Genomic DNA, 27,531 nt, shown 5'->3' with positions numbered 1-27,531 from the left:
ACTTGGACTCAGATTGTCTGCACAAACATACTGACACCACACACACAGAGTGGGTTCTACATTAAAAGTGCCCCCATCAGGACAGCTGGATTGGGAACCACAAACTAAGAGATAGTTCAGGTGAGGGGTGTGTCTGAGGGAGGAATTCAAGAAGCTTGGAATGGGAGGATCAAGCACAAGTTACGGCATAGGTCAGGGCAGATCATGTGTACAAGTGCCAGGACAGAGAGGACACTGGCAGTGGGCATCCCAGCTGGGAGTGTTTGATCTGCTGCAAAGGAGGAATCTGCAGTGATTTGGCCCATGACTCTACATATTGTCAATACTTAAGGGCTAAGACGTTAAATAGCCCCCAGGTCATTGCAACGTGCCCTCCACCCTGTTCTCATCTTAGTCATTCTAGTGTGATGAAAAAATGAATCACCTTTGCACTGAGGGACAGGTGCATTCCAGCGTGGAGTTCCCCCATCACCAGCTGTACATCGAATGGAGGCTACTCCAACAAGTGACCAACCACGGTCACAGTCGTAGGTCACACTTGATCCAACAAGGAAAACATTTCTCCAGCCGCGGTCGTCCCGTCCATTAGAGATGCGTGCAGGTGGCTCACAAGCTAGATCACAAGGACAAAATACAGCATTGATACAGAATGGGAAATCTCCTTAGCCAGGGGTTGGCAACTTATGGCACGCACGCCAATTTTCGGTGGCACTCACACTGCCCAGGTCCTGGCTACTGGTCCGGTGGGGCTCTGCATTAATTTAATTTTTAATGACGCTTCTTAAACACTTTAAAAGCGTTATTTACCTTACATACAACAATGGTTTAGTTATATATTATAGACTTCTAGAAAGAGACCATCTAAAAACATTAACATGTATTACCGGCACATGAAACCTTAAATTAAAGTGAATGAATGAAAACTCGGCACATCACTTCTGAAAGGTTCCTGACTGCTTTCCTAAAAGAATCGAGGCAGCATAAACACCGTGGGGTTTCCTGATGCTACATTTCCAAAAAAAGGTGCTTGGAGAGACACCAGTGTCTAATACCTCTGACAATCTGCCAGCACTTTGTTAGTTTCTGGCTGTGAATCAGCATCATACCCATGGCATGGGGAGAGCAAAGATAAAAACAGCAACATGCAAAACACTCTTAAAATGGCTCTTTGACCTGTAGGGACCCCATGGATCATTCTTCATATGCTCACAACACTGAATAATTGCATTGAGTCAACACCAAACCCACAATGCATCTCTCTCTCCGTAGAAACAAACATCATGAGTTCAACATGAAAAGGGCGTGAGTGAAATCCCACCCAGTACTGAGTATCATGGGCATTTCAGAGGGATCGGCAGCTGAAAGTCCACATGTGGAGCAGCAGAGCACAGGCGCTTTGTTGGTTCCTTTAAGGAAGTCTTATTGGCAGTCTTGGGACAACTGTGAATGTGCCGTTCACTCCCAGGCACACTTGTGGCCTTTTTAAAAATAGCCTCTTTGGTCTATCGCAGAATTAGCCTCCTCTGCAGTGAGGGAGAAGTACATGGAAGTCAGTGGAGTTACCCTGGATTTATACTAGTGGAACCAAGAGCAGAACTTGGTCCTCAACAGTGTCTTACGCTTCTATAGTGACTTTCATCCTGCAGGATGCCAAAGATACCACAGTGACTGGCACAGTATGAACACCACAGACAGATAAATGTAAGGCCTGATTACCCTGGTTCTCAGTGGAGTGAGTGACAGGAGTGGCTTCAGGGAAGTCAGAGAAGTGACAGAAGAATCCAGCACTTCCTGTTTAAAGTGTAGGTAAATTCTCTTTAAGGGGAGCTGCTGATGGATCAAGCCCCACGTCAGTAAATTAGCCAAACCACCCTCCTACGGTGCTTAGTCCTTCCAGAATCACCAAGGCAAACAGCCCAACCATCCTGCAACCTACCCACCCTCTCTGAGTCCCCCAACAAGTGCCTCAGTCCCACGCTGAACCATCCCACCACGTCTCCCTCGCAGTGTAATCGCTATCCCACCGCCGCTGCCCACCCGTACCTGTGAAGAAGGGGGAGAATTGTTAAGGATGTTACAAGGGGGCTGAGCTGGGACTAATAGGAGGAAATTAAGAAAAGGAAAGTTTAGGCTGAACGCTAGGAAGAAGCCTCTTGAGAGTGAGATCTAAGAGACTCTTGAATAGTCTCCTAAGAAAAGGGATGAGAAGCTCTATTGATTGGCATATTTAAGCCTTGATTAGAAAAAGCCCTGGAGATTTGTCTATACGGGAACAGATCCATCTTCCCCCGAGATGGGCGAGGTCATTTGCTAGAAGACGGGGGGGAAAAGTCCTTTGTGAATCAATGCCCTGTGGGGCTCTTTCTAATAGACCCCACCTAGAAACAGATCTGATGTGTTTGCAGAACACTCTTAAAATGTCTCTTTGACCTGTAGGGACCCCATGGATTGTTGTTCACATGCTCACGACACTGAATAACTGCATTGAATTACTGAGAATTACAGCCAGAACCTGAGAAGTACTGAAGGCCTGCAGCTCCCATCAACTTCAACACTAAGGTCCTCCTGCATGGCTCCCTGAGACATTTAACTGGCCCTGCTACATATGCACCACCAAATTCTGGATCTGAACCCCCTCTACAGCCACTGAGTTCTGCCAGAACCCCCTGAACGAACATGCCAAGCCTCCTCCAAGTTAGGAAACTCTCCTGGAGTCCCGGGTTCCTCACCCATCCCCACTAGCTATTGAATTTTCCCACCACACCACTCTCCCAGTATAATGAGTCATCCTTTCCCCATATGTCCATCCCTCTCGAGCTGGTGAGGAGGACGACTGTTTAGGGTGAAAGAAGGGGTCAGAGCTCGTTCTAGCAGGCTATGTAATTTTTCGTAGTGGTTAGTTTTAGTCTGACACTGTTCTGGGATTGTCACGTATTTCCGACGGTAGCCAGAGTGACGTGAAAAAACAGTAACAGCGCTGCCCGTTGAAATAGGCCTACAGCTCTGAAAATGCCCAAGTAACTAATAACTCCAACAACAGATATTATCTCACCCCCCCAGTTTCTCTAATCCCGCCTGTGGCTTTTTGAAAATTCATGGATGCTTAAAATTCTCTTTTCATGTGCTCAGTGTTTTGAGAACTGACCCAACACTGACGCAGGTGCCGGAAGCATTTGTACCACTGCTCCCACTCAATGGTTGAGTTGGGGGATGGCAACTTTAATCTGTGATGGGATCTTTATAATGGTCACAGTGAAGCTGGCTGCTAAGGGAGGCACAGAATCGTTGTATCCTCTGGGCATCCCAGCCACCCTCTGCCTCACCCAGCACCATCTACACTTGGGGCAATGTTGTCTGGTCTCTGGACCACTGGGGGAACAGGGCACTGTGAAGGCCTTCTCCCATCATAGTTCCCTTAATCCAGGGCAATCTTTCTGCAGAAGCCTTTTTAACTCAGGGCTAGTCCTTAAAGGTAGAGAGCATATTTATCTCCAAGAAATCTGAACTGCAAAAAGCATTTATTTGTACGGACATATAGTCCAGGCACTAACTCCAATAAACAGCCTTCTTTAAATGCTGGCTAATGAAGAATAGTTATAAAGTACTGGGAGACTTTATGGGAGACTGAAAATTCTCCCAATACAGTTTAATAAATCTGTTGCTGACAAGCAGATACTCTAGGTGGGGTAAACACTAACCTGCAGGAAAGGACAAAAGGATCTTCCGTCAGGTACAGTTGCTAGTTAAAGGATTGGTATATAATTGGGCTAAGAATGATGCAATGGGAGAAACCTCATACTTTCTATGTTTGGCAGGCATCCTTTGCTATCAACTGATTTGTACTTTGAAATCCAACAGCAAAGGCAAGCTGTGGTAACCTATCAGCAGCATTTGAAGGACTTGAGATGCAGACTTTGCTATGCATATAATTTAGCTACTAAGAAAACAGAGAAAAATCAGTTGGCAAACAAGTGGTGATGGTATGCCAAAGTGATCATGTCTACTGTAGAAGTGGGAGATAGAGACATATTACACAATCTTAGTCCCACAGTAAATGAGAATATTGCAGATAGTGGGGAGTCTATATGGTACTACAGCAATTGGAAAGCGAATTACAAATCTACAAGGTACAGGCAGAGCTGGGAGAAGGTTCCATCCAACCCTGCACCGAGACATGCTTTGTCCTTGTGGATTCATTTCTACTTCCAAAGTGATGGAGGTAGAATTGTGGAAGACACTCCAGTAATCTGGAAAATTTGATTAAAAAGTAGCTAATGCAAGTGTACAAAATTGAAGGAGGTGAATCTTCATATGATTCCATTCTACAATCAAACTAAATCCTGTAGCAGGGGAATACTTCATTCTATGAAGATCCACAAACACCAGGAAATTCACCAGATGAGCTCTGCACTGCAGCTGGGGTGAATTTGCCTAATTCTATCTACAACATCTGTGAGAAGTTCTATAGAGGTGCCTAGCAGAAGTAGTAAAACTAGAAGGCAATCTGCCCAGTCTGTGGACTATGTTCTTAATTTTGCTACTGTCATTAGGGAGTAAAGGCCCACAGACAATACTCACTTATGTGCACCTTCTGGTACTACTTGAGCATGCGTATGGACACAGAGAAGATAAAAATTGCCCATCATAGATATCACACTGCCAAGACATCAGTCATTTAGGTCAGGAAGAATGTACCCCACATAGAAGTGTAGGACTGGAAGGGACCTTGAGAGGTCATCTAGTCCAGTCCCCTGCACTCATAGCAGGACCGAGTATTATCTAGACAAACCCTGGGAGGTGTTTCTCTAAACTGCTCTTAAAAATCTCCAATAGATTCCACAACCTCCCTATGCCCTTTATTCCAGTGCTTAACCACCCTGACAGTTAGGAAGTTTTTCCTAATATCATGTCCAACCTAAACCGCCCTTGCTGCAATTTAAGCCCATTGCTTCTTGGCCTATCCTCAGAGGTTAACGAGAACATTTCTTCTCACTCCTCCATCTTTTATGTACTTGAAAACATATGTCCCCGCTCAGTCTTCTCTTCTCCAGACTAAGCAAACCCAATTATTTCAATCTTCCCTCGTAAGTCATGTTTTCTAAACTTTTACTCATTTTTGTTGCTCTTCTCTGGACTTTCTCTGATTAGTCTTTCCTGAAATGTGGCACCCAGAACTGGACACAATACTCCAGTTTAGACCTAATCAGCATGGAGTAGAGGAGAAGAAATACTTCCCCCAAAGGTTTCACACTCAGCGCAATGGGACCTTTGATCCTGACTGAATCCGCTGTATGCTACCATAATATAAATATGTAAGTACGCAGCAATTACACTCTGAGTGTTAGATGTTCCTTTCAAAATCAGAGATGGGAGGTCACTCTATCAGAGTTCTTCACCATTTATATAAATGGGTTTGCAAACTGTAACAGCCCCTTAAAACAGAGATGAATCTGTAATGTGCAATTCAGACATATTAATTTAAAGAACTAAAACCATTCAAAGAAGAGTAATGGATGGACATCAAGAAAAAAAAAAGTGTGTGAAATTGAAGCTGGCTAATAACTGAGTAGGGTGATGCCTTCTTTGGGTGGAAGGAAAATAGTGGTATCCTCCAACCACTTTTTGAAATGGATGGAGTCAGGGGGTCACAAAGCCAGTCCAGCTACAAGCACAGGGATCTTGTTTTATGTGTGGTTATGCAGTGCTGTGTGTACTTAACAAGACTCAAACAATGGGGTCTGTCATGGTCACTCATACATCTACTCTCCCTGCAGATTTCTTCAGAGGAAACTCAGCCTGCCCACTGCAGACACAACCTTCACCAGTTCCTTCTCTTCTACCAGAGATCTGCTGACAGCCTGCTGGGCAAGTACCCTGGAATGAACTGGGGGGGAGCTGGAATGAACCAAAGTCTTATAACACCACCACCCCCCCCCCACTAGTGAGCTCATGCAGTGCCATTCACCAGCTTTGTTCCTTCTGTGCCACTAACAACATACATTGACTCCTTTGGTGTGTCCTTGCCTCATGATGGAAGAACGGTAGAGAACGGGAGCAGAAAGAATGTTTGTGAAATGTCTCTGTGCCAGTAGCATTTGGCCTGCCTGTCAGTCATTGTAATGACCCTGCATTTCCATCACACTGTTCAGCCTGTTACACCCACATCTACTTCATCCACCAGAAAAATGCAGCTACTTCTCCAAGCCCAATTCAGCAAAGCACTTAAATACGTGCTTAACGTTAAGCATGGAAGTGGCTCCACTGAAATCAACACTACGCCCGTGCTTAGAGTTAAGCATGTGCTCGTGGACTTTGTGGAATGAGGGCCTAAAGTGAAGAAAAACACCACATCCTTTTCAAACTGCAGGAGAAACAGAGGGAGGCAGAGTGCAATGGCAGAGCTGGAATTTGGCCAGGAAACCAGAGTCAGTGTTCTAAGAAGGACATGGGATCCTCAGGATCTTTCAGGGGAGGACTGAAGGGGAAGACAGAGGTTCAGGGTGATAGAGGCAGAAGAGGGGAAGCAAGAAGGGAGGAGGTGGGTGTGGGAGAAACGGGAGAGGCCCTCTTTCCCCCCTGGGGCCTCCGTGTGCTACCATAATATAAATATATAATTATGCAGCAATTACATTGTTTGGGAGTAGGTCAGGGATAGCAGGTCACCCTGTCAGACTTCTTTATCATTTATACATACCCGGTTCGCAAATTGGTAATGGAGGATGCCATGCATGATTATGTTCACACTTAATCAATCCATTCTTGTCTTTGAGGGCGTAACCGGGATTACATTCAATGCGAATCTTGTCCTCATACACATAGGTTTCTTTTCTAGGTATTGCTTTTCCATTGGTAATGTCTGGAGATGGACATCTAATTTCTGTGAAACACCACCACCACTACCGTTAAATCAGAGCAAAAACAATTCTGCAGATTCATTTACAAGGAGCAGCTGAACATTTTGCTAGCTATAGAAAGTCAGCATTTCCTTCACATTTTTGAAGAGGCTGGTTTTCGGTGGAAGTTTTAGATCATTGACAGACACAGCAAATCATTTCTTCCTGCCATGAGTGTTAGTGGGCGTGCCTCGTGGATTGAGGAGTACCCTTTCCAGTTTTCTTCTGGGTAACTATTTGAATTGAAGGTGGCAGGAAATTTTGATTTTCAGAAGGGTTCTAAACACCGATTGCTGTGTTACAATAAATTTTGTGAAGAATCCACCATGGTTATAATCTGCCTAATAATATGGGGATCATGGGTGGGAGCAAGAGATTTGTTCATGAATGTGTAAACTATTAACTATGACCAGCTTCCTACTGTTAAAGTAAGAATTCCCAGAAGACACACACCCTGACTATAGAGTAGAGCTTCCTAAATTTGTGTTAATTCTGTAGCTCAATTAAAACAAAGAAAGCTAAACCAAAGACTAATATGCTTACTCCGACAAAATTCTTGATGTTCAGACCATGTAAAATCTTTTTGACAGGTAACACTTGCAGAGGATATTCCAGGGATTAACTCATAACCTCCCACACAGTTGGATTTCACTACAGTCCCAGCCGGAAACAAGTTGCTGTTAGAATGATCTCGAAAAGTATTACGAATGTAAGGTGGGTCATCACAGCTACCTAAGTCAAAATAGAAGTTTAAGGACATATATAACCAGGAAATCTTATTGAAAAGTAATTCTTCTCTACAAGAATGTGACATGAAAGACATTTAAAAAACCCCAAAACCTAATCACATGCTTCTCTCCTGAAGAAAGGAAAAAACCACACATGCCAGGTGCAGAGAGTCACATTATTTAATTCAGTACTGGAAGACTCAGATATTATGGTGATGAGAGCAGTATAAGAACTTATACAATAAACAAACAACACTACAGCTCCAAAAAAAGTGCTTGGAGAGGTGCCAGTCTCCAATACTTCTGACAATCTGCCAGCACTTTGTTAGTTTCTGGCTGTGAATCAGCATCATACCCATGGCATTTGGGAGAGCAAAGATAAAAACAACAACATGCAGAACACTCTTAAAACGGCTCTTTGACCTGTAGAGGCCCCATGGATTGTTGTTCACATGCTGATGACACTGAGTAATTGCACTGAATTACTGAGAATTACAGCCAGACCCTGAGAAGTACAGAAGGACTGCAGCTCCCATCAATTTCAACAGTAGGGTCCTCCTGCATGGCTCCCTGAGTCATTAAACTGCCCCTGCTAAATGTGCACCAAATTCCAGATCTGAACCCCTTCTATAGCCATTGAGTCTGCAGTAAGATGGCCCATGGCTCTACATATTGTCAACACTTAAGGGCTAAGATGTTAAATAGCCCCCAGGTCATTGCAATGTGCCCTCCATCCTTTTCTAATCTCAGTCATTCTAGTGCGATGAAGAAATGAATCACCTTTGCACTCAGGGACTGGTGCATCCCAGCGCAGAGTTCCCCCATCACCAGCTATACATATACTTGTTGGAGGATACTCCAACAAGTGACCAACCTCGGTCACAGTCGTAGGTCATACTTGATCCAACAAGGAAAATGTTTTCCCAGCCGCGGTTGTCCCGTCCATTAGAGATACGTGCAGGTGGCTCACATGCTAGAATAAAAGGGGAAAAATACAGTATTGATACAGAACGGGAAATCTCCTAAAAGAAGGGAAGCAGCAGAAATACTGTGGGGTTTCCTGACACGACATTTCCAAAAAAAAGGTGCTTGGAGAGGCACCAATGTTTAATACCTCTGACAATCTGCCAGCTCTTTGTTAGTTTCTGGCTGTGAATTAGCATCATACCCATGGCTCTTTGGGAGAGCAAAGATAAAAATAGCAACATGCAAAACACTCTTAAAATGGCTCTTTGACCTGTAGAGGACCCAGGGATCATTGCTCACATGCTCATGACACTGAATAATTGCATTGAGTCAACACCAAACCCCCAGTGCATCTCTCTCTCTCTCTCGAAACAAACATCATGAGTTCAACATGAAAAGGGCGAGAGTGAAATCCCACCCAGTACTGTGTATCATGGGCATTTCATAGAGGCATCGGCAGCTGAAAGTCCACATGTGGAGCAGCAGAGCACAGGCGCTTTGTTGGTTAATTTAAGGAAGTTTTATTGGCAGTCTTGGGACAACTGTGAACGTGCAGTTCACTCCCAGGCACTTGTGGCCTTTTATAAAATAGCCTCTTTGGTCTATTGCAGAATTTGCCTCCTCTGCAGTGAGGGAGAAGTACATGGAAGTCAGTGGAGTTACCCCAGATTTATACTAGTGGAACCAAGAGCAGAACTTGGTCCTCAACATCGTCTTACGCTTCTATAGTGACTTTCATCCTGCAGGACGTCAAAGATACCACAGTGACTGGCACTGTACAAACACCTTAGATAGACAAATGTAAGGCCTGATTGCCCTCTCATTTACTCCACTGAGAACCAGGAGTGGCTTCAGGGAAGCCAGAGAAGTGACAGAAGAATCCAGCACTTGCTGTTTAATGTGTAGAAGGTAAATTCTCGTTAAGGATGGATCAAGCCCCATGGCAGTAAATTAGCCAAACCACCCTCCTACGGTGCTCAGTCCTTCCAGGATCACCGAGGCAAACATCCGAACCTTCCTGCAACCTACCAACCGTCCCTGAGTTCCCCAACAAGTGCCTCAGTCCCACTTCTGAACCATCCCACAACATCTCTGTCATAACCACCTTTCTCTATACAGTACTATAAAATCCCTCCTGGCCAGTGGCACCAAATCCTTTTACCTGTGAAGGGTTAAGAAGCTCAGGTAACCTAGCTGGCACCTGACCAAATGGACCAATAAAGGGACAAGATACTTTCAAATCTGAGGAGGGGGGGGGAAGGCTTTGTTTTGTCTGATCTTGGTCTGTCTGTTCTGTCTCCGGCAAGCACACAGATCAAGAAGACAAGCAATCCAACTCAATTAGAATTAGTAAGTAATAATAAGGGAATGCGTTAGCTTGCGATTTTCCTTATCTAGAGGGAGGTTTATCCCTGGATTTGTAACTTTAAGGTTTTGCCTAGAGGGGAGATCCTCTATGTTCTTGAGTCTTGTTATTCTGTAAAGTACTTACCATCCCGATTTTACAGAGGTAATTCTTCTACCTTTTCTTTAATTAAAATTCTTCTTTAAGAACCTGATGGATCTTAAAACGATATAAAATCAAAGGGTTTTGGTCTGTGCTCACCTGTACCAATTTGTGAAGATACTATTCTCAAGCCTCCCCAGGAAAGGAGGTGTAGGGGCATAGAACCCTACCTTCCCCAAATATCCCCCCCAAGTGGCCCTCCCTAAATGCTTGTTTAAATCACTTGGTGGTGGCAGCATTACTTCATCCAAGGAATAGGGGAGTTTTTAACTTAAGATGGTAGAAATAAGTTTAGGGGGGTCTTCATGTGGGTCCCCACGTCTGTACCCTAAAGTTCACAGTGGAGAGGGAACCCTGACAGTCTCCATCACAGTGTAATCACTACTCCACCCCTGCTGCCCACCCGTACCCGTGAAGGGGGAGAGTTGTTGAGGACATTATAAGGGGGCTGAGCTAGGACTAATAGGAGGAAATTAAGAAAAGGAAGTTTTAGGCTGAACGCTAGGAAGAAGCCTCTTGAGAGTGAGATCTAAGAGACTCTTGAATAGTCTCTTAAGAAAAGGGATGTGAAGCTCTATTGATTGGCATATTTAAGTCTTGATTAGAAAAAGCCCTGGAGATTAGTCTATAGGGAACAGATCCATCTCCCCCACAAGATGGACGAGGTCATTTGATAGAAGGCAGGGAGGAAAAAGGCCTTTATGAGTCATTGCCCTGTGGGATCTTTCTAATAGACTCCACCTAGAAACAGATCTGATGGGTTTGCATCTTCTCTGATGCCATTTCTAGGTTTTAATAGGAGTCTATTTTTAACTCAGCAGGATGCTTTAGTTATGTTTATATTTACCCTTAATACAAGATGGCACTGGAGGATTTTGTTCAAACATCTTTATTAATGATCTGGATGATGGGATTAATTGCACCCTCAGCAAGTTTGTGGATGACATTAATGGGCGGGGGAGAAGAGGTAGATATACTGGAAGGTAGGGATAGGGTCCAGAGTGACCTAGACAAATTGGAGATTGGGCCAAAAGAAATCTGATGAGGTTCAACAAGGACAAGTGCAGAGTCCTGTACTTAGGAAGGAAGAATCCCATGCACTACTACAGGCTGGGGACCAGCTGGCTAAGCAGCAGTTCTGCAGAAAAGGACCTGGGGATTACAGTGGACCAGAAGCTGGATACGAGTCAGCACTGTGCCCTTGGTGCCAAGAAGGCCAATGTCATATTGGGCTGTACTAGTCGGAGCATTGCCAGCAGATTGAGGGATGTGATTATTCCCCTCTAATTGACACTGGTGAGGCCACACCTGGAGTACTGAGCCCAGTTTGGTCGCCACCTACAGAAGGGATGTGGACAAGTTGGAAAGAGTCCAGCGGAGGGCAATGAAAATGATTAGGGGGCTTTGAGCAGGGGATTGGACTAGATGACCTCCTGAGGTCTCTTCCAATTCTAATATTCTATGATTCTACGTCCCATTGGCCTGGCATTCGATCGACTCGCTGCCTTTGAAGATGTAGCCAGATTCACATTGAAACAACACTGTTTCCATTTGTATATTCAGTTTCATGTACAGAGATCTGTTCTCCATTTTCAATCACCAGGTTCAGAGAATGAGGAGACTGAGAAACACCAACAAAGAGTTTAAGATGTTTTTGTTCATACAAAGGGTTTGTCTGCATGGGAAATTTATGGGAAAATTAGGGTGAAATAGCAAAGCTGTGAATTAAAAGGGCAATAGCTAATTCCACACTAACTCATCCCATAGACACTCTTATGCCGCTCTGAGCGGCAAATTGCGGCCAGTGGGAGCTGCGAGCGGCCGAACCTGCGGACGCGGCATGTAAACAAACCAGCCCGGCCTGCCAGGGGCTTTCACTGAACAAGCGGCGTCCCAAGTTTGTTCTATGCAATCCCAACACTTTGAGAACACATGGCCATGGCTATAGAACAGCAGCAGATTTTCTCAACAATGCATTCCAAGAAAGTTCTATTTCCAGGGGCAGATGTGGCAAATAATTTCTCCCCGTACCCAAGTCACAGTGACATTGGGACTGCTGGCAGATCTCCCTGGGGATTATGGGAATACTGCAGATGGGGCAATGGAGTGGCCAGTGCATTAGCATGCAGCTAGCTGCCTCCACCCCAGCTTCCTGCTGCTAAATCAAGCCACTGCAGTCTTTCCAACTTGGATTCAGATTGTCCGCACAAACATACTGACACCACACACACAGAGTGGGTTCTACATTAAAAGTGCCACCATCAGGACAGCTGGATTGGGAACCACAAACCAAGAGATAGTTCAGGTGAGGGGTGTGTCTGAGGGAGGAATTCAAGAAGCTTGGAATGGGAGGATCAAGCACAAGTTACGGCATAGGTCAGGGCAGATCATGCGTACAAGTGCCAGGGCAGAGAGAACGCATCAGTGGGCATCCCAGCTGAGAGCGTTTGGTCTGCTGCAAAGGAGGAATCTGCAGTGAGTTGGCCCATGACTCTACATCTTTTCAGTATTTAAGGGCTAAGATGTTAAAGAGCCCCCAGGTCATTGCAATGTGCCCGCCACCCTTCTATAATCTCAGTCATTCTAGTGTGATGAAGAAATGAATCACCTTTGCACTCAGGGACAGGTGGATCCCAGCGTGGAGTTCCCTGATCACCAGCTGTACATCGAATGGAGGATACTCCAACAAGTGACCAACCATTGTCACAGGAGTAGCTCACACTTGAGCCAACAAGGAAAACGTTTTTCCTGCTGCGGTTGTCCCGTCCATTAGCAATGCGTGCAGGTGGCTCACAAGCTAGAATAAAAGGGGAAAATACAGAATTGATACAGAATGGGAAATCTCTTTAAAAAAGTGGGGAGGCAGCATAAATATTGTGGGGTTTCCTGACGCCACATTTCAAAAAAAAAAAAAAAAAAAAAAGGTGCTTGGAGAGGCACCAATCTCTAATATCTCTGACAATCTGCCTGCACTTTGTTAGTTTCTGGCTGGGAGTTAGCATCATACCCATGGCATTGGGAGAGCGAAGATAAAATCAACAACATGCAGAACACTCTTAAAATGTCTTTGACCTGTAGGGACCCCATGGATTGTTAAGTATCAGAGGGGTAACCGTGCTAGTCTGGATCTGTAAAAGCAGCAGAGAGTCCTGTGGCACCTTATAGACTAACAGACGTATTGGAGCATGAGTTTTCGTGGGTGAATACCCACTTCGTCAGATGCATGGATTGTTGTTCACATGCTCATGACACTGAATAACTGCATTGAATTACTGAGAATTTCAACCAGACACTGAGAAGTACTGAAGGCCTGCAGCTCCTACCAACTTCAACAGTGGGGTTTCTCCTGCATGGCTGAGTCATTACACTGGCCCTGCTACATATGCACGACCAAAATCTGAACCCCCTCTGCAGCCACTGACTTCTGCCAGAACCCCCTGAACAAACATGCCAAGCCTCCTCCAAGTAGTGAAACTCTTCTGGAGTCCCCCTCACCCATCTCCACTAGCTACTGAACTTTCCCACCACACCACCCTCCTAGTATAATGAGCCATCCTTTCCCCATATGTCCATCCCTCTCGAACTGGTGAGGACGACGACTGTTTAGGGTGAAAGAAGGGGTCAGAGCTGGTTCTAGCAGGCTATGTAATTTTTCATAGTGGTTAGTTTTAATCTGACACTGTTCTGGGATTTTCACATGTTTCTCACAGTAGCCAGAGTGATGTGAAAAGCAGTAGTAGTGCTGCCTGTTGAAATAGGCCTACAGCTCTGAATATGCTCAAGTAACTAATAACTCCAACAACAGATATTACCTCACCCTCCGGTCTCTCTGATCATATCTCTGGCTTTTTGAAAATTCATGGATGCTTAAAATTCTCTTTTCATGTGCTCAGTGTTTTGAGAACTGCCCCAACACTGACACAGCTGCCAGAAGCATTTTTACCACTGCTCCCACTCAATGGTTGAGTTGGGGGATGGCAACTTTAATCTGTGATGGGATCTTTAGAATGGTCACAGTGAAGCTGGCTGCTAAGGGAGGCACAGAATCATTGTATCCTCTGGGCATCCCAGCCACCCTCTGCCTCACCCAGCACCATCTACACTTGGGGCAATGTTGTCTGGTCTCTGGGGGAACCAGGGCACTGTGGAGGCTCTCCCCCATCATAGCTCCCTTAATCCAGGGCAATCTTTCTGCAGAAGCCTGTTTAACTCAGGGCTCGTCCTTAAAGGAATAGAGCATATTTATCTTCAAGAAATCTGAACTGCAAAAAGCATTTATTTGTACGGACATATAGTCCAGGCACTAACTCCAATAAACAGCCTTCTTTAAATGCTGACTAATGAAGAATAGATATAAAGCCTGGGAGACTTTATGGGAGACTGAAAATTCTCCCAATACAGTTTAATAAATCTGTTGCTGGCAAGCAGATATTCTAGGTGGGGTAAACACTAACCTGCAGGAAAGGACAAAAGGATCTTCCTCAGGTATAGGTGCTAGTTAAAGGATTGGTATGTAATTGTGCTAAGAATGATGCAATGGGAGAGACCCCATACTTTCTATGCTTGGCAGGCATCCTTTGCTATCAACTGATTTGTACTTTGAAATCCAACCGCAAAGGCAAGGGGCGGTAACCTGTCAGCAGCATGTGAAGGACCTGAGATGCAGACTTTGCTCTTCATATAATTTAGCTACTAAGAAAACAGAGAAAAATCAGTTGTCAAACAAGTGGTGATGGTACGCCACAGTGATCATGTCTACTGTAGAAGTGGGAGATAGAGACATATTACACAATCTTAGTCTCACAGTAAATGAGAAAATTGCAGATAGGTGGGAGTCATTAGTCTATATGTTACCACAGCAACTGGAAAGTGAATTACATATCTACAAGAGTTGGGAGAAGGTTCCATCCAAGCCTGCACCAGGACATGCTTTGTCCTTGTGGATTGATTTTCTGCTTCCAAAGCGATAGAGGTAGAATTGTGGAAGACACTCAAGTAATCTGGAAAATTTGATTAAAAAGTAGCTAATGCAAGTGTACAAAATTGAAGGAGGTGGTGAATCTTTATAGGATTCTATTCTACAATCAAACTAAATCCTGTAGCAGGGGAATACTTCATTCCATGAAGATCCACAAACACCAGGAAATTCACCAGATGAGCTCTGCACTGCAGCTGGGGTGAATTTGCCTAATTCTATCTACAACATCTGTGAGAACTTCTATAGAGGTGCCTAGCAGAAGTAGTAAAACTAGAAGGCAATCTGTCCAGTCTGTGTACCATGTTCTTAATTTTGTTACTGTCATTAGGGAGTAAAGGCCCACAGACAATACTCACTTATGTGCACCTTCTGGTACTACTTGAGCATGCCAATGGACACAGAGAAGACAAAATTGCCCATCATAGATATCACACTGCCAGGACATCAGTCATTTAGGTCGGGAAGAATGTACCCCACATAGAAGTGTAGGACTGGAAGGCACCTTGAGAGGTCATCTAGTCCAGTCCCCTGCACTCATAGCAGGACTGAGTATTATCTAGACAAACCCTGGGAGGTGTTTCTCTAAACTGCTCTTAAAAATCTCCAATAGAGATTTCACAACCTCCCTAGTCAATTTAATCCATTGCTTAACCAGCCTGACAGTTAGGAAGTTTTTCCTAATATCATGTCCAACCTAAACCGCCCTTGCTGCAATTTAAGCCCATTGCTTCTTGTCCTATCCTCAGAAGTTAACGAGAACATTTTTTCTCACTCCTCCATCTTTTATGTACTTGAAAACATATGTCCCCGTTCAGTCTTCTCTTCTCCAGACTAAAACAAACCTAATTATTTCAATCTTCCCACATAAGTCATGCTTTCTAGACCTTTACTCATTTTTGTTGATCTTCTCTGGACTTTTTCCAATTAGTCTTTCCTGAAAAGTGGCACCCAGAACACTCCAGTTTAAACCTAATCAGCATGGAGTAGAGCGGAAGAAATACTTCCCCCTAGGTTGCACACCCAGCACAATAGGAACTTTGATCCTGACTGAGTCTGTTGTGTGCTACCGTAATATAAATATACAAGTACACGGCAATTACACTCTGACTGTTAGATGTTCCTTTCAAAATCAGGGATGAGAGGTCACTATCAGAGTTCTTCACCATTTATATAAATGGGTTTGCAAACTGTAACAGCCCCTTAAAACAGAGATGAATCTGTAATGTGCAATTCAGTCATATTAATTTAAAGAACTAAAACCATTCAAAGAAGGGTAATGGATGGACACCAAGAAAAAGTGTGTGTGTGAAATTGAAGCTGGCTAATAACTGAGTAGGGTGATGCCTTCTTTGGGTGGAAGGAAAATAGTGGTATCCTCCAACCACTTTTTGAAATGGATAGAGTCAGGGGGGGTCACAAAGCCAGTCCAGCTACAAGCACAGGGATCTTGTTTTGTGTGTGTTTATGCAGTGCTGTGTGTACTTAACAAGACTCAAACAATGGGGTCTGTCATGGGCACTCATACATCTATTCTCCCTGCAGATTTCTTCAGAGGAAACTCAGCCTGCCCACTGCAGACCCCAACCTTCACCAGTTCCTTTTCTCCTCTTTTACCAGAGATCTGCTGACACATCGCTGGCAAGTACCCTGGAATGCACTGGGGGGGAGCTGGAATGAACCAAAGTCTTATAACACCACCACCACCACCCCCCCACTAGTGAGCTCATGCAGTGCCATTCACCAGCTTTGTTCCTTCTGTGCCACTAACAACATACATTGACTCCTTTGGTGTGTCCTTGCCTCATGATGGAAGAACGGTAGAGAACGGGAGCAGAAAGAATGTTTGTGAAATGTCTCTGTGCCAGTAGCATTTGGCCTGCCTGTCAGTCATTGTAATGACCCTGCATTTCCATCACACTGTTCAACCTGTTACACCCACATCTACTTCATCCACCAGAAAAATGCAGCTACTTCTCCAAGCCCAATTCAGCAAAGCACTTAAATACGTGCTTAACGTTAAGCATGGAAGTAGCTCCACTGAAATCAACACTACGCCCGTGCTTAGAGTTAAGCATGTGCTCGTGGACTTTGTGGAATGAGGGCCTAAAGTGAAGAAAAACACCACATCCTTTTCAAACTGCAGGAGAAACAGAGGGAGGCAGAGTGCAATGGCAGAGCTGGAATTTGGCCAGGAAACCAGGGTCAGTGTTCTAAGAAGGACACGGAATCCTCAGGATCTTTCAGGGGAGGACTGAAGGGGGAGACAGAGGTTCAGGGTGATAGAGGCAGAAGAGGGGAAGCAAGAAGGGAGGAGGTGGGTGTGGGAGCGAAGGGAGAGGCCCTCTTTCCCCACTGGGGCCTCCATGTGCTACCATAATATATAAAATTGTGCAGCAATTACATTGTTTGGGAGCAGGTCAGGGATAGCAGGTCACCATGTCAAAGTTCTTTATCATTTATACATACCTGGTTCACAAATTGGTAATGGAGGATGCCATGCACCATTACGTTCACACTTAATCAATCCATTCTTGTCTTTGAGGGCGTAACCGGGATCACATTCAATGCCAATCTCATCCTCATACACATAGGTTTCTTTTCTAGATCTCACTCTTCCATTGCGAATGTTTGGATATGGACATCTAATTTCTGTGAAACACCACCACCAACAGTGTTAAATCAGAGCAATAACAATTCTGCAGATTCATTTACAAGGAGCAGGTGAACATTTTGCTAGCTATAGAAAGTCAGCTTTTCCTTCACATTTTTGAAGAGGCTGGTTTTCGGTGGAAGTTTTAGATCATTGACAGACACAGCAAATCATTTCTTCCTGCCATGAGTGTTAGTAGGCATGCCTCGTGGATTGAGGAGTACCCTTTCCAGTTTTCTTCTGGGTACCTATTTGAATTGAAGTTGGCAGGAAATTTTGATTTTCAGCAGGGTTCTAAACACCAATTGCTGTGTTACAATAAATTTTGCGTAGAATCCACCATGGTTATAATCTGCCTAAGGTAATATGGAGATCATGGGTGGGAGCAAGAGATTTGTTCATGAATGTGTAAACTATTAACGCTTCCTACTGTTAAAGGAAGAATTCCCAGAAGACACGCCCCCCCCCGACTATAGAGTAGAGCTTCCTAAATTTGTGTTAATACTGTAGCTCAATTAAAACAAAGAAAGCTAAACCAAAGACTAATACCCTTACTCCAACAAAATTCTTGATGTTCAGAGCATGTAAAATCTTTTTGACAGGTAACACTTGCAGAGGATATTCTAGGGATTAACTCATAACCTCCCACACAGTTGTATTTCACTACAGTCCCAGCCAGAAACAAGTTACTGTTAGAATGATCTTGAAAAGTATTACGAATGTAAGGTGGGTCATAACTACCTAAGAGCAAAAATAAAAGTTTAAGGACATACATAACTAGGAAATCTTATGTCATTCTTGTAGAGAAGAATTATTTCTCAATGAAAGACATTTAAAAAACCCCAAAACCTAAAACCCACGTGCTTCTCTCCTGAAGAGAGGATGAGAGGGGGAAAAAAACCACACATGCCAGATGCATAGTCATATTATTTAATGCAATACTAGAAGACACAGATATTATGGTGATGAGAGCAGTATAACAACTTATACAATACATAAACAACCAAACAAACATAAACCAAACATAAACATAGCCCTTCTTCAGTAGATCTCAAAGCACTTTACAAAGAACATCAGTATCATTGGGAAACGAAGTGAAGGTACTTCTGTGGAAATTTATTTATCAGGAGAATATGAACAGATTTGAAAGCACATACACATGGGACCTACAGAAATATGACGTCATGTCTGAACACTTCTGCCTATCCTCCCAAATACCACTTATTTTTTGAAACAGTGTTACTTTTCTGCTTTTCTGTATCAGTGGGTCTGATGCCATGTTCTCAAATTCCTTGGGGCATCGGTTTTGATAGAACCTAGTAGGCAAGGTTTAGTCTTTACTTGAGTTAAGAAAAGGCTAGATAAAGTATCAAACTACACCTGCTGAATTAATGACCACCTGCAACGCAGAGGCAATTGTGGGGATATGGGGTTGGGAGGGGAGGGGGAGAGAGCATGCATGCACATAAGTACAGTCTTTGACAAGAGAGGTCCCATTAGGCAGCATGAGATGTTGGAACTGCCCTGTCTTGTTGCTTATCATTTGTGGACATTATGTCATTTCTCCAGAGTTCCAGCTGTGCTTAGAGCTGACAGACACTCAGATCTGGTCTCCTGTGAAGACAGGCAGATATGCTCCTGGTTTACCTGCAGAAACCTCAACAGGAATAGTTTCTAGAGTGAGCAAAAAATTAGATTTCCCACATACGTCTTACCAAACATAATGTAGTGCCCATCTTTTAAAAAGGGAAGGAGGAGGATCCGAGGAACCAGTCAGCCTCACCTCAGTCCCTGGAAAAATTCATGGGGCAGGTCCTCAAGGAATCAATTCTGAAGCACTTAGAGGAGAGGAAAGTGATCAGGAACAGTCAGCATGGATTCACAAAGAGCAAGTCATGCCTGACTAACCTAATTGCCTTCTATGAGGCGATAACTGGGTCTGTGAATGAGAGGAAAGCAGCGGATGTGTTATTCCTTGACTTTAGCAAAGCTTTTGATACGGTCTCCCACAGTATTCTTGCCAGCAAGTTAAAGAAGTATGGGCTGGATGAATGGACTATAAGGTGAATAGAAAGCTGGCTAGATTGTTGGGCTCAATGGGTAGTGATCAACGGCTCCATGTCGAGCTGGCAGCCAGTTTCAAGGGTCGGTCCTGGGGCCGGTTTTTTTCAATATCTTCATTATGATCTGGAGGATGGTGTGGACTGCACTCTCAGCAAGTTTGCAAATGACACTAAACTTGGAGAAGTGGTAGATACGCTGGAGGGTAGGGGATAGGATACAGAGGGACCTAGACAAATTAGAGGATTGGACCAAAAGAAATCTGATGAGGTTCAATAAGGACAAGTGCAGACTCCTGCACTTAGGACAGAAGAATCCCATTCACTGTTACAGACTAGGGACCGAATGGCTAGGAAGCAGTTCTGCAGAAAAGGACCTAGGGGTTACAGTGGATGAGAAGCTGGGTATGAGTCAACAGTGTGCTCTTGTTGCCAAGAAGGCTAATGGCATTTTGGGCTGTATAAGTTGTGGCATTGCCAACAGATCGAGGAACGTGATCATTCCCCTCTATTCGACATTGGTGAGGCCCCATCTGGAGTACTGTGTCCAGTGTTGGGCCCCACACTACAAGAAGGATGTGGACAAATTGCAAAGAGTCCAGCGGAGGGCAACAAAAATGATTAGGGGGCTGGAGCACATGACTTATGAGGAGAGGCGGAGGGAACTGGGATTGTTTAGCCTGCAGAAGAGAAGAATGAGGGGGGGATTTGATAGCTGCTTTCAACTACCTAAAAGGGGGTTCCAAAGAGGATGGATCTAGACTGTTCTCAGTGGTACCTGATGACAGAACAAGGAGCAATGGTCTCAAGTTGCAGTGGGGGAGGTTTAGGTTGGATATTAGGAAAAGCTTTTTCACTAGGAAGGTGGTGAAGCACTGGAATGGGTTACCTAGGGAGGTGGTGGAATCTCCTTCCTTAGAGGTTTTTAAGATCAGGCTTGGCAAAGCCCTGGCTGGGATGATTTAGTTGGGTTTGGTCCTGCTTTGAGCAGGGGGTTGGACGAGATGACCTCCTGAGGTCCCTTCCAACCCTGAGATTCTATGATTCTATTATATGATCAATTTTTTAAAAAAGCACCCATAAAACAGAGTTTTCAGTAAGTTTCTTGGCCATTTCAATAACATTGATATAAGTTTTGGGGAAAAACTGACATGGAAAATAAAACTTAATAACGTTGACCATTTTTCTCAAAACAATTTGCTTTTTCAAAAAAGGACTTTGAAATTTTTTCAACAAAGTTTTTGTCAATCAGCTCCAGTATTCTTCTGAGGACTAAGCGAGGACAGAAGCTGAATAAACCCCACTCTGTCCTCCTCCCCTTCCCCACCCAGCTCCAAGCGATGCTCCATCCTCTATCTTGGCACGGCTTCTCCCTTTGAGAAGCAGAACACCTTGTCCGGCTCTCCCCTCCATGTGAGGGGTCAGTCTCATGTTGCCAGCCTCTCCCCCCACATGGAGCTTTTCCAAGATTCCATGTCACTCAGGGGCGGCTCCAGGCACCAGTGCTCCAAGCGTGTGCCTGGGGCGGCAAGCCATGTGGGGTGGTGGCCTGCCAGTTGCCGTGAGGGCGGCAGTCAGGCAGCCTTTGGCAGCATGCCTGCGGGAGGTCCGCCGGTCTCGTGGCTTCAGCGGCAATTAGGCGGCAGGTATGCCAAAGCTGTGGGACCGGCGGACCTCCCACAGGCATGCCACCGAATCCGCATGCCTCCAAAGGCTGCCTGACTCCCATGCTTGGGGCGGCAAAATACATAGATCCGCCCCTGATGTCACTTCATCCTTCCATACTGACACCAACTGCCTCTTCTAGCTTCCTGGCTCCTTGCCTGAGGGAGGGGTTGGAACACAGAGCATGGGCAGACCAAGGAAGCAGGCAGTAGCTCTTGGCAGATAACTGATTGGTGCAATGGTAAATTACAATAAGGCCAGGTTAGTTTTACAGAGTTATCTGGATTGCTTGGTAAACTGGGCTCATCTGAACCCCATGCGTTTTAATACGGCTAAATACAAAGGTTTAGGTCTAGGGGAAAAAGAACACCAGTCACACAGAATGGGAAGACTATCCTGGAAAGCAGTCGTTCTGAAAAAGGACTTGGGGGTTGCGGTGGATAAACAAGTGAACATGAGCTTCTAGTGAGATGCTGTGGCTAATAGGGCTAATGCAATTCTGAATTGTCCCATGCTGGTGTATCCATGTACGAGTCAGGAGGTGGTATTACCTTTATATACAGCAGCCGTGAGACTACCACAAAAATACTGAATCCAATTCAGCTATTCAAACTTCAAACGAAGATATTAAATTGGGAAGCGTTCAGAAAAAGGTTACAAGAATGATTTGAGGCTGGGAAAATCTGGAGGAAGCTCAATCTATTTAGCTTTTCAAAGAGACGGTTAAGAGATGACTTAATCATGGACGGTCTGTAAGTACCTGTAGGGTTAGAAGATTTCAAAGAGGCCTCTTTAATTTAGCAGAAAAAGGCATAAAAAGATACAACAGCTGGAAGCTGAAATGAGATAATTTTTGCTTTGTGTGTAGTCTGAATTTAACAATGGAGGTAAATAAATATTCGAGCAACCTACCTAGGGATGTGGTGAAATCTCCAAATCAAGATTGGAATTTTCTAAAAATATTCTAGCTCAAATACAAATATGGGCTTGATGCAGGCATCAGTGGATGAAATGTTCTGGGCTGTGTTATACAGGAGGTCAGACTAGATAATCATAATGGTCCCTTTGGGAATTAAAAAACTATAAATCTATCAGCACAAGCTGCCCATTACTCACCCCTCTTCACAGATGAAGTTTATTGTTACACCAAACATGAAGTCTGTTAGAACAACAAGTCTACCATTAAGTGGGTCATCAGGTTTGGGAAGGGCCAAGACTTCTTGAAGTCATTTGAAGGCTAGGACTATAACAGCGTTTGCAAGAGAACTGGATAAATTAATGGAGGTTAAGTCCATTAGTGGCCATTAGCCGGGATGGGTAAGGAATGGTGTCCCTAGCCTCTGTTTGTCAGAGGGTGGAGATGGATGGCAGGACAGAGATCACTTGATCATTACCTGTTAGTTTCACTCCCTCTGGGGCACCTGGCATTGGCCACTGTCGGTAGACAGGATACTGGGCTAGATGGACCTTTGGTCTGACCCAGTACAGCCACTCTTATATTCATCATCATGCCTTTTACTTAGCGAACAGCAGGATTACACAGATACAATAATGAAGAGCCATGAGCCATGTTGGATTCTGAATATTAAACCGTGCCAGGTAAACAATCTAGAAGGGACTTTGATTCTATAGGAGTCATCCAAACACCACAGTGAACCACATTAGGATTTCATTCTCTCCCCAACCAAACATATGTCCTCAAGTTTTACTCTTATTTGGATTGAAAGATAAGAACAGAGACTCCTCTGAAGCACCAGCTATGCTGCATCATCACCAGATGTGAACTGTTCTTAAAATCATTAAAATTAGTTTACCTTGGCAAAGTGGAACCTCCTTATCCCAATCAACTCCATTTCCTGCAATCACACATTGGGCAGAAGTCGGTCCAATTATTTTGTAACTAAAGAAAAAAGGTTCAAGTTTGTTACTGAAGTAAGGAAAGAACTAGGTTACAGTTCAGAAAGATGGAACATGGTTTCTTTATGCCAGTAGGTGGAGACAAATGATTGACCGTCACCAGGGTCATCTCTGCTTTAAAACATGATATGTCTAACACAGGGGTAGGCAACTATGGCACGGGTGCTGAAGGTGGCATGCAAGCTGATTTTCAGTGGCACTCACACTGCCCAGGTCCTGGCCACCAATCCAGGGGCTCTGCATTTTACTTTAATTTTAAATGAAGCTTCTTAAACATTCTGAAACCTTATTTACTTTACATACAACAATAGTTTAGTTATATAGTATAGACATAGAAAAAGACCTTCTAAAAAGGTTAACATGTATTATTGGCACGCAAAACCTTAAATTAGAGTGAATAAATGAAGACTCGGCACACCACTTCTCAAAGGTTGCCAACCCCTGATCTAACACTATAGGACCAAGGAACAACAAGTAATTAAAGGCAATCTAGAGCTATAAACTGTTAACAAGAGAGTGCCCTCACTTCTTGTCTACACTAGTCAGATGCTTGGGAATGTTTGTTAATTATCTACAAAGGGGAACAAATGATCCTTCTTCTAACCTGGAGATAAATATTTGCATTCCTTACTACTTGTAACAGGTGGAAGAGGGCTCTAATCATCCCTGCTATAGAATTTAATAAATGCCCAGGAAATCATGTTATTTTAGACACGACTGGTCTGCTCATGGTGCTTTCATGTGGAAAAAGGGTTTGGCCTTGCTGGGTAGGAGGCTGTGCCTTATCTGATGTTTCTAAAGATGTAGGAGAGTGTTTGAAATGTGAGCTGCCGCCATTCTACACCTTAGAATTACTATGTTTTTATCTGCAGCAGTACTAGACACCTCTTCTCTGAATGCCCAGGTGTTACCCCAGTTGTCAATGACTCAGCTTAAGCAGCTCCCCTTACCTTTCCTCCCCAGCAATGTTTTGTAAAATAAAAGTCAGACCTAAAGACAACCCATCCTGAAAGAAGCAATGGGGAGAAGTCAGCTGCCCTGAGCTGTCACCCACCTGACCCCATCCCCCTTCCATATTCAAACTGGAGCATCTTAACTGCTCAAGACCTAACCCTGAACTCATGGGCCTGCACAAATCCAAGGCCTTCAGTCCATGTAGGCTACTGCAAGGAAACCCTGCCTACACAAATCCTTCAACTGTGGATCAACCTACTTCACCCAGAAGGCAGGCTGACAACGAATCCACAGAAAAAGGCATTTAACTTGCATGGGGTTCGGCAAACCAGCCACCATCAGGGAGTTACCTCCCCCACCATCTCTCCTCACTCAGACTGGGGGTCAGCTTCCACCTAGTGACATCTGACTCCTCTTCCCAGATGGCTTAACTTTAGAGGGCTTGACCTGGCAGCAGGGGTTGTGATACACTGGGAAAAAAACCCTGCACTTGTTGGCTGTGTTTTTTGGTCCCCATACAATGCAATCTATTCAGTCATCTCAATACTCAGAAAGCACCTGCTCAGTGGAATCAGGCCACAACCCATTTATGATTCCCCAAGGCTTGTCACATAACCCATATGGACAAAAGCAACAACTTAACCTGACACTACCCTGATAACTATTGACAGCTATAACAAAGGGACATGCAAATATTTGCTGTGGTAGAGTAGGAAGAAAGCTGCTTCTAGCCGGAGCTGCCTTTTATGGGCAATATTCTGTCCCACAATCTCAGCACCGATTCAAGATGCTAGGACTGACCAATAACAGTCCCTGTAACACGGCAGAGATGGCACTGATCAGCAAGTGTCACATTACCCTTCAGGTGGGGCTTTCCCTTAGGACTCATGATGACCTGTTGAAGGTTTAGGCTGGGATTTCCAAAAGCACCTGAGCGAGTTAAGTACCCATCTCCCTCTGAAGAGCCACCATTAATGTGTGGCTAGTGTCCTTCAACTCCTTTGAAAATCACAGGTGTAATTCTTAACAAGGGCCCAGCCCATGGCCAAGATGTATAGCACACCACTCACTCATGTTCTTGAAGTTAAGCAGGCTGTCTAGTCTTATTTTGCCAGACTTCACCAGCAGTTTTACACCAATCTAGGTTCTGTTAATTAGTCAGAAGAAGCACCTTGCCACTCACCCTTCATTACAGGAGAAGGTTGCTGTTGCAGCAAACCGGAGATCGGTCAAATCAACTCTGCCATTTTCTAGTTCTAGTGGTTTACATGGTTTTCCTAGAAGACAAGACTAATATTAGTGTTCCCTCTTATTACCTTAATGGGAAAAAGAAAGAAAGGATATGCTAACTTGTACCCCCTAATATAGCAAATACTATGGCAGAATCGGCAGATGAAGCCAAAGATCTAATCCAGTGGTTAACTTTTTCTGGGCTGAGGATCCATATGCAAATGTTTATGGCCTGTCATGACTCAGTAAATAGTGTGCACATGGAGGCCCTGGGGTGGTTTCAGTCAGATCCTGTATCCCAGGAGGGTTGGGCCCTGCCTGGCACTCACCCCACAGTGGTGGTGCCTGCAGTTCCTGTGCCAAAGGGGCTGGCTGAGCTGGTCTCTCTGCTGCTTCAGTTGTTGCAACCTCCAGGATTGTAACATCACTACAGTTCCGCCCCCCCCTCGTCCAAATTTGTGAGTGGAGTTGTGACCTGGCTCATGGGGTCAGTGCCACTCAGATTTAGCTTACCCACCATGGCACATTAGCCACTGACCCAACAGGGCCCTTGCCCAAGGCCTTGGTCAATTGGGGGCCCCCCAGAAAAATGGGTGCCCCTGTACCCCAACCCACTTTATGCACCCACCCAGCACTCCTGCCAGGGAAGGGGCCCTCCATGTAGGGGCCCCACAAACCCCTAATCTGCCTCTGCCTACCCAAGCTGCTGTCATCATGACAGCTGGGCCAAACCTGAGTAGCGCTGGAATCTGGGAGTTTTAGTATGAATTAGCATTTTACCAAGTTTGTACTACATTGTTATTCAATACGGGGTTTACTTTTAGTAAAGTGATTTTACTATGGCTGAATTCTATACTCAGTTTTCTAAGATAACCAATAAATAAATAGTTCCTCCTCACACAGGCATTAGGGAATAGAATGACTTCAATTTTTCAAAAGGAGATAGTACACCAAGGTTTTTCACTTGGTTGCAGAATTTGTGATGTTCCCTAAGCCAGGAATGGGAAATCCAATTAACATGATTAATTTAACTGCAGCGAGTTGTAGCTGGAGCTGCATTTGAGTATTTGCACAGAACACTGGACAAGATGTGACCTGGTAAGAACCAAGATCATTGGGGAAATTAAAGCAGGTTAAGGTTTAAATGTCCTTTATTTTATACCTCCATTTAAAGCAGAGATAAAGTACCGGCAGAGATAAAGTACCAAATTCCAGTAACTTCACTGGTGGGCACTGAATGCTACCAATAGTCATAGGAGCATCATATGGACAGTGGGGTCTCTGGTGGACAAGAAAACAACTTCAGAATAATGCATGTCTAGGATCTATAACATGCTGATGCATAACAATGGTCAAGAAAGGTGGTAAATCTATCCTTCCTCTTAAGCCTGGGAGCATCTGACTCAGAAAACAGAAATGACTGGAAGTTGGTATGTCAGCTGCTCTTAAAGTGACCTGCCAAGATACATAAGTGTTGGGTTTTTTAATTACATTTTTAGTTAAAATTCCAAACTATTAATCTAAGCAAGAACTGACTAAAGGGGATTTAACCCGCGCCGGCTGTTCGAGCGTCACGTCCCTCGGCCCCTTTCACCCGCCTCCAGCCCCCGGGGCCCCCAGCGCGGAGCCCGCACAACCCCGCAGTGCAACCGCGCCAGGCTCGGAGCAGCTGCGGGGCTTGTGCGCATCAGGCTGAGTGTAAGGGACGTGCCAAACCGGCCGCGGGTTTCCCTCCCTCTGTGCCCCCCGCGGAGGGGAACAGTAACACCCTCCCCCGCCTGTGCAGCCAGCGACCCCCTGCGTCTCCCCCGCGGGGCTCCGCTCTCCAGCGTCTTCCAGAGAAACACCTGTCGGGACTCGTTCAGTCCTCTCTCTCCAGACCCAGGGCCATGGCCCGCTAACCGCGTTAGAGCCAAGGAGGCAGCAGGAATAAAGCCACTTGAAATGGGGCGTGTTCAGTTCCCTAAGTGAGCAGCACAACTG

At 44.7% G+C, this 27,531-nt stretch overlaps 1 long non-coding RNA gene across 2 annotated transcripts; it reads right to left on the bottom strand.

The window, feature by feature from the left end:
• Positions 1 to 430: 430 nt before the first annotated feature.
• On the bottom strand, positions 431 to 25,600 carry LOC123369866. Of its 2 annotated transcripts, XR_006579163.1 has the most exons (4): positions 25,502 to 25,600; positions 23,262 to 23,347; positions 6,695 to 6,877; positions 431 to 613 (listed from the first exon to the last, which is right to left on the bottom strand). It is a non-coding gene; the product is annotated as an uncharacterized LOC123369866 (long non-coding RNA). The 2 variants fall into 2 exon arrangements; XR_006579164.1 differs by lacking the exons at positions 23,262 to 23,347; positions 25,502 to 25,600 and adding an exon at positions 7,437 to 7,621.
• Positions 25,601 to 27,531: the final 1,931 nt, after the last annotated feature.

Source organism: Mauremys mutica, chromosome 4 (assembly GCF_020497125.1).
Source record: "Mauremys mutica isolate MM-2020 ecotype Southern chromosome 4, ASM2049712v1, whole genome shotgun sequence".
In the NCBI taxonomy this organism is placed as follows: domain Eukaryota; kingdom Metazoa; phylum Chordata; order Testudines; family Geoemydidae; genus Mauremys; species Mauremys mutica.
Note: the sequence above shows the minus strand (reverse complement) of the source record. Positions and strands in the feature narration are given on the sequence as shown.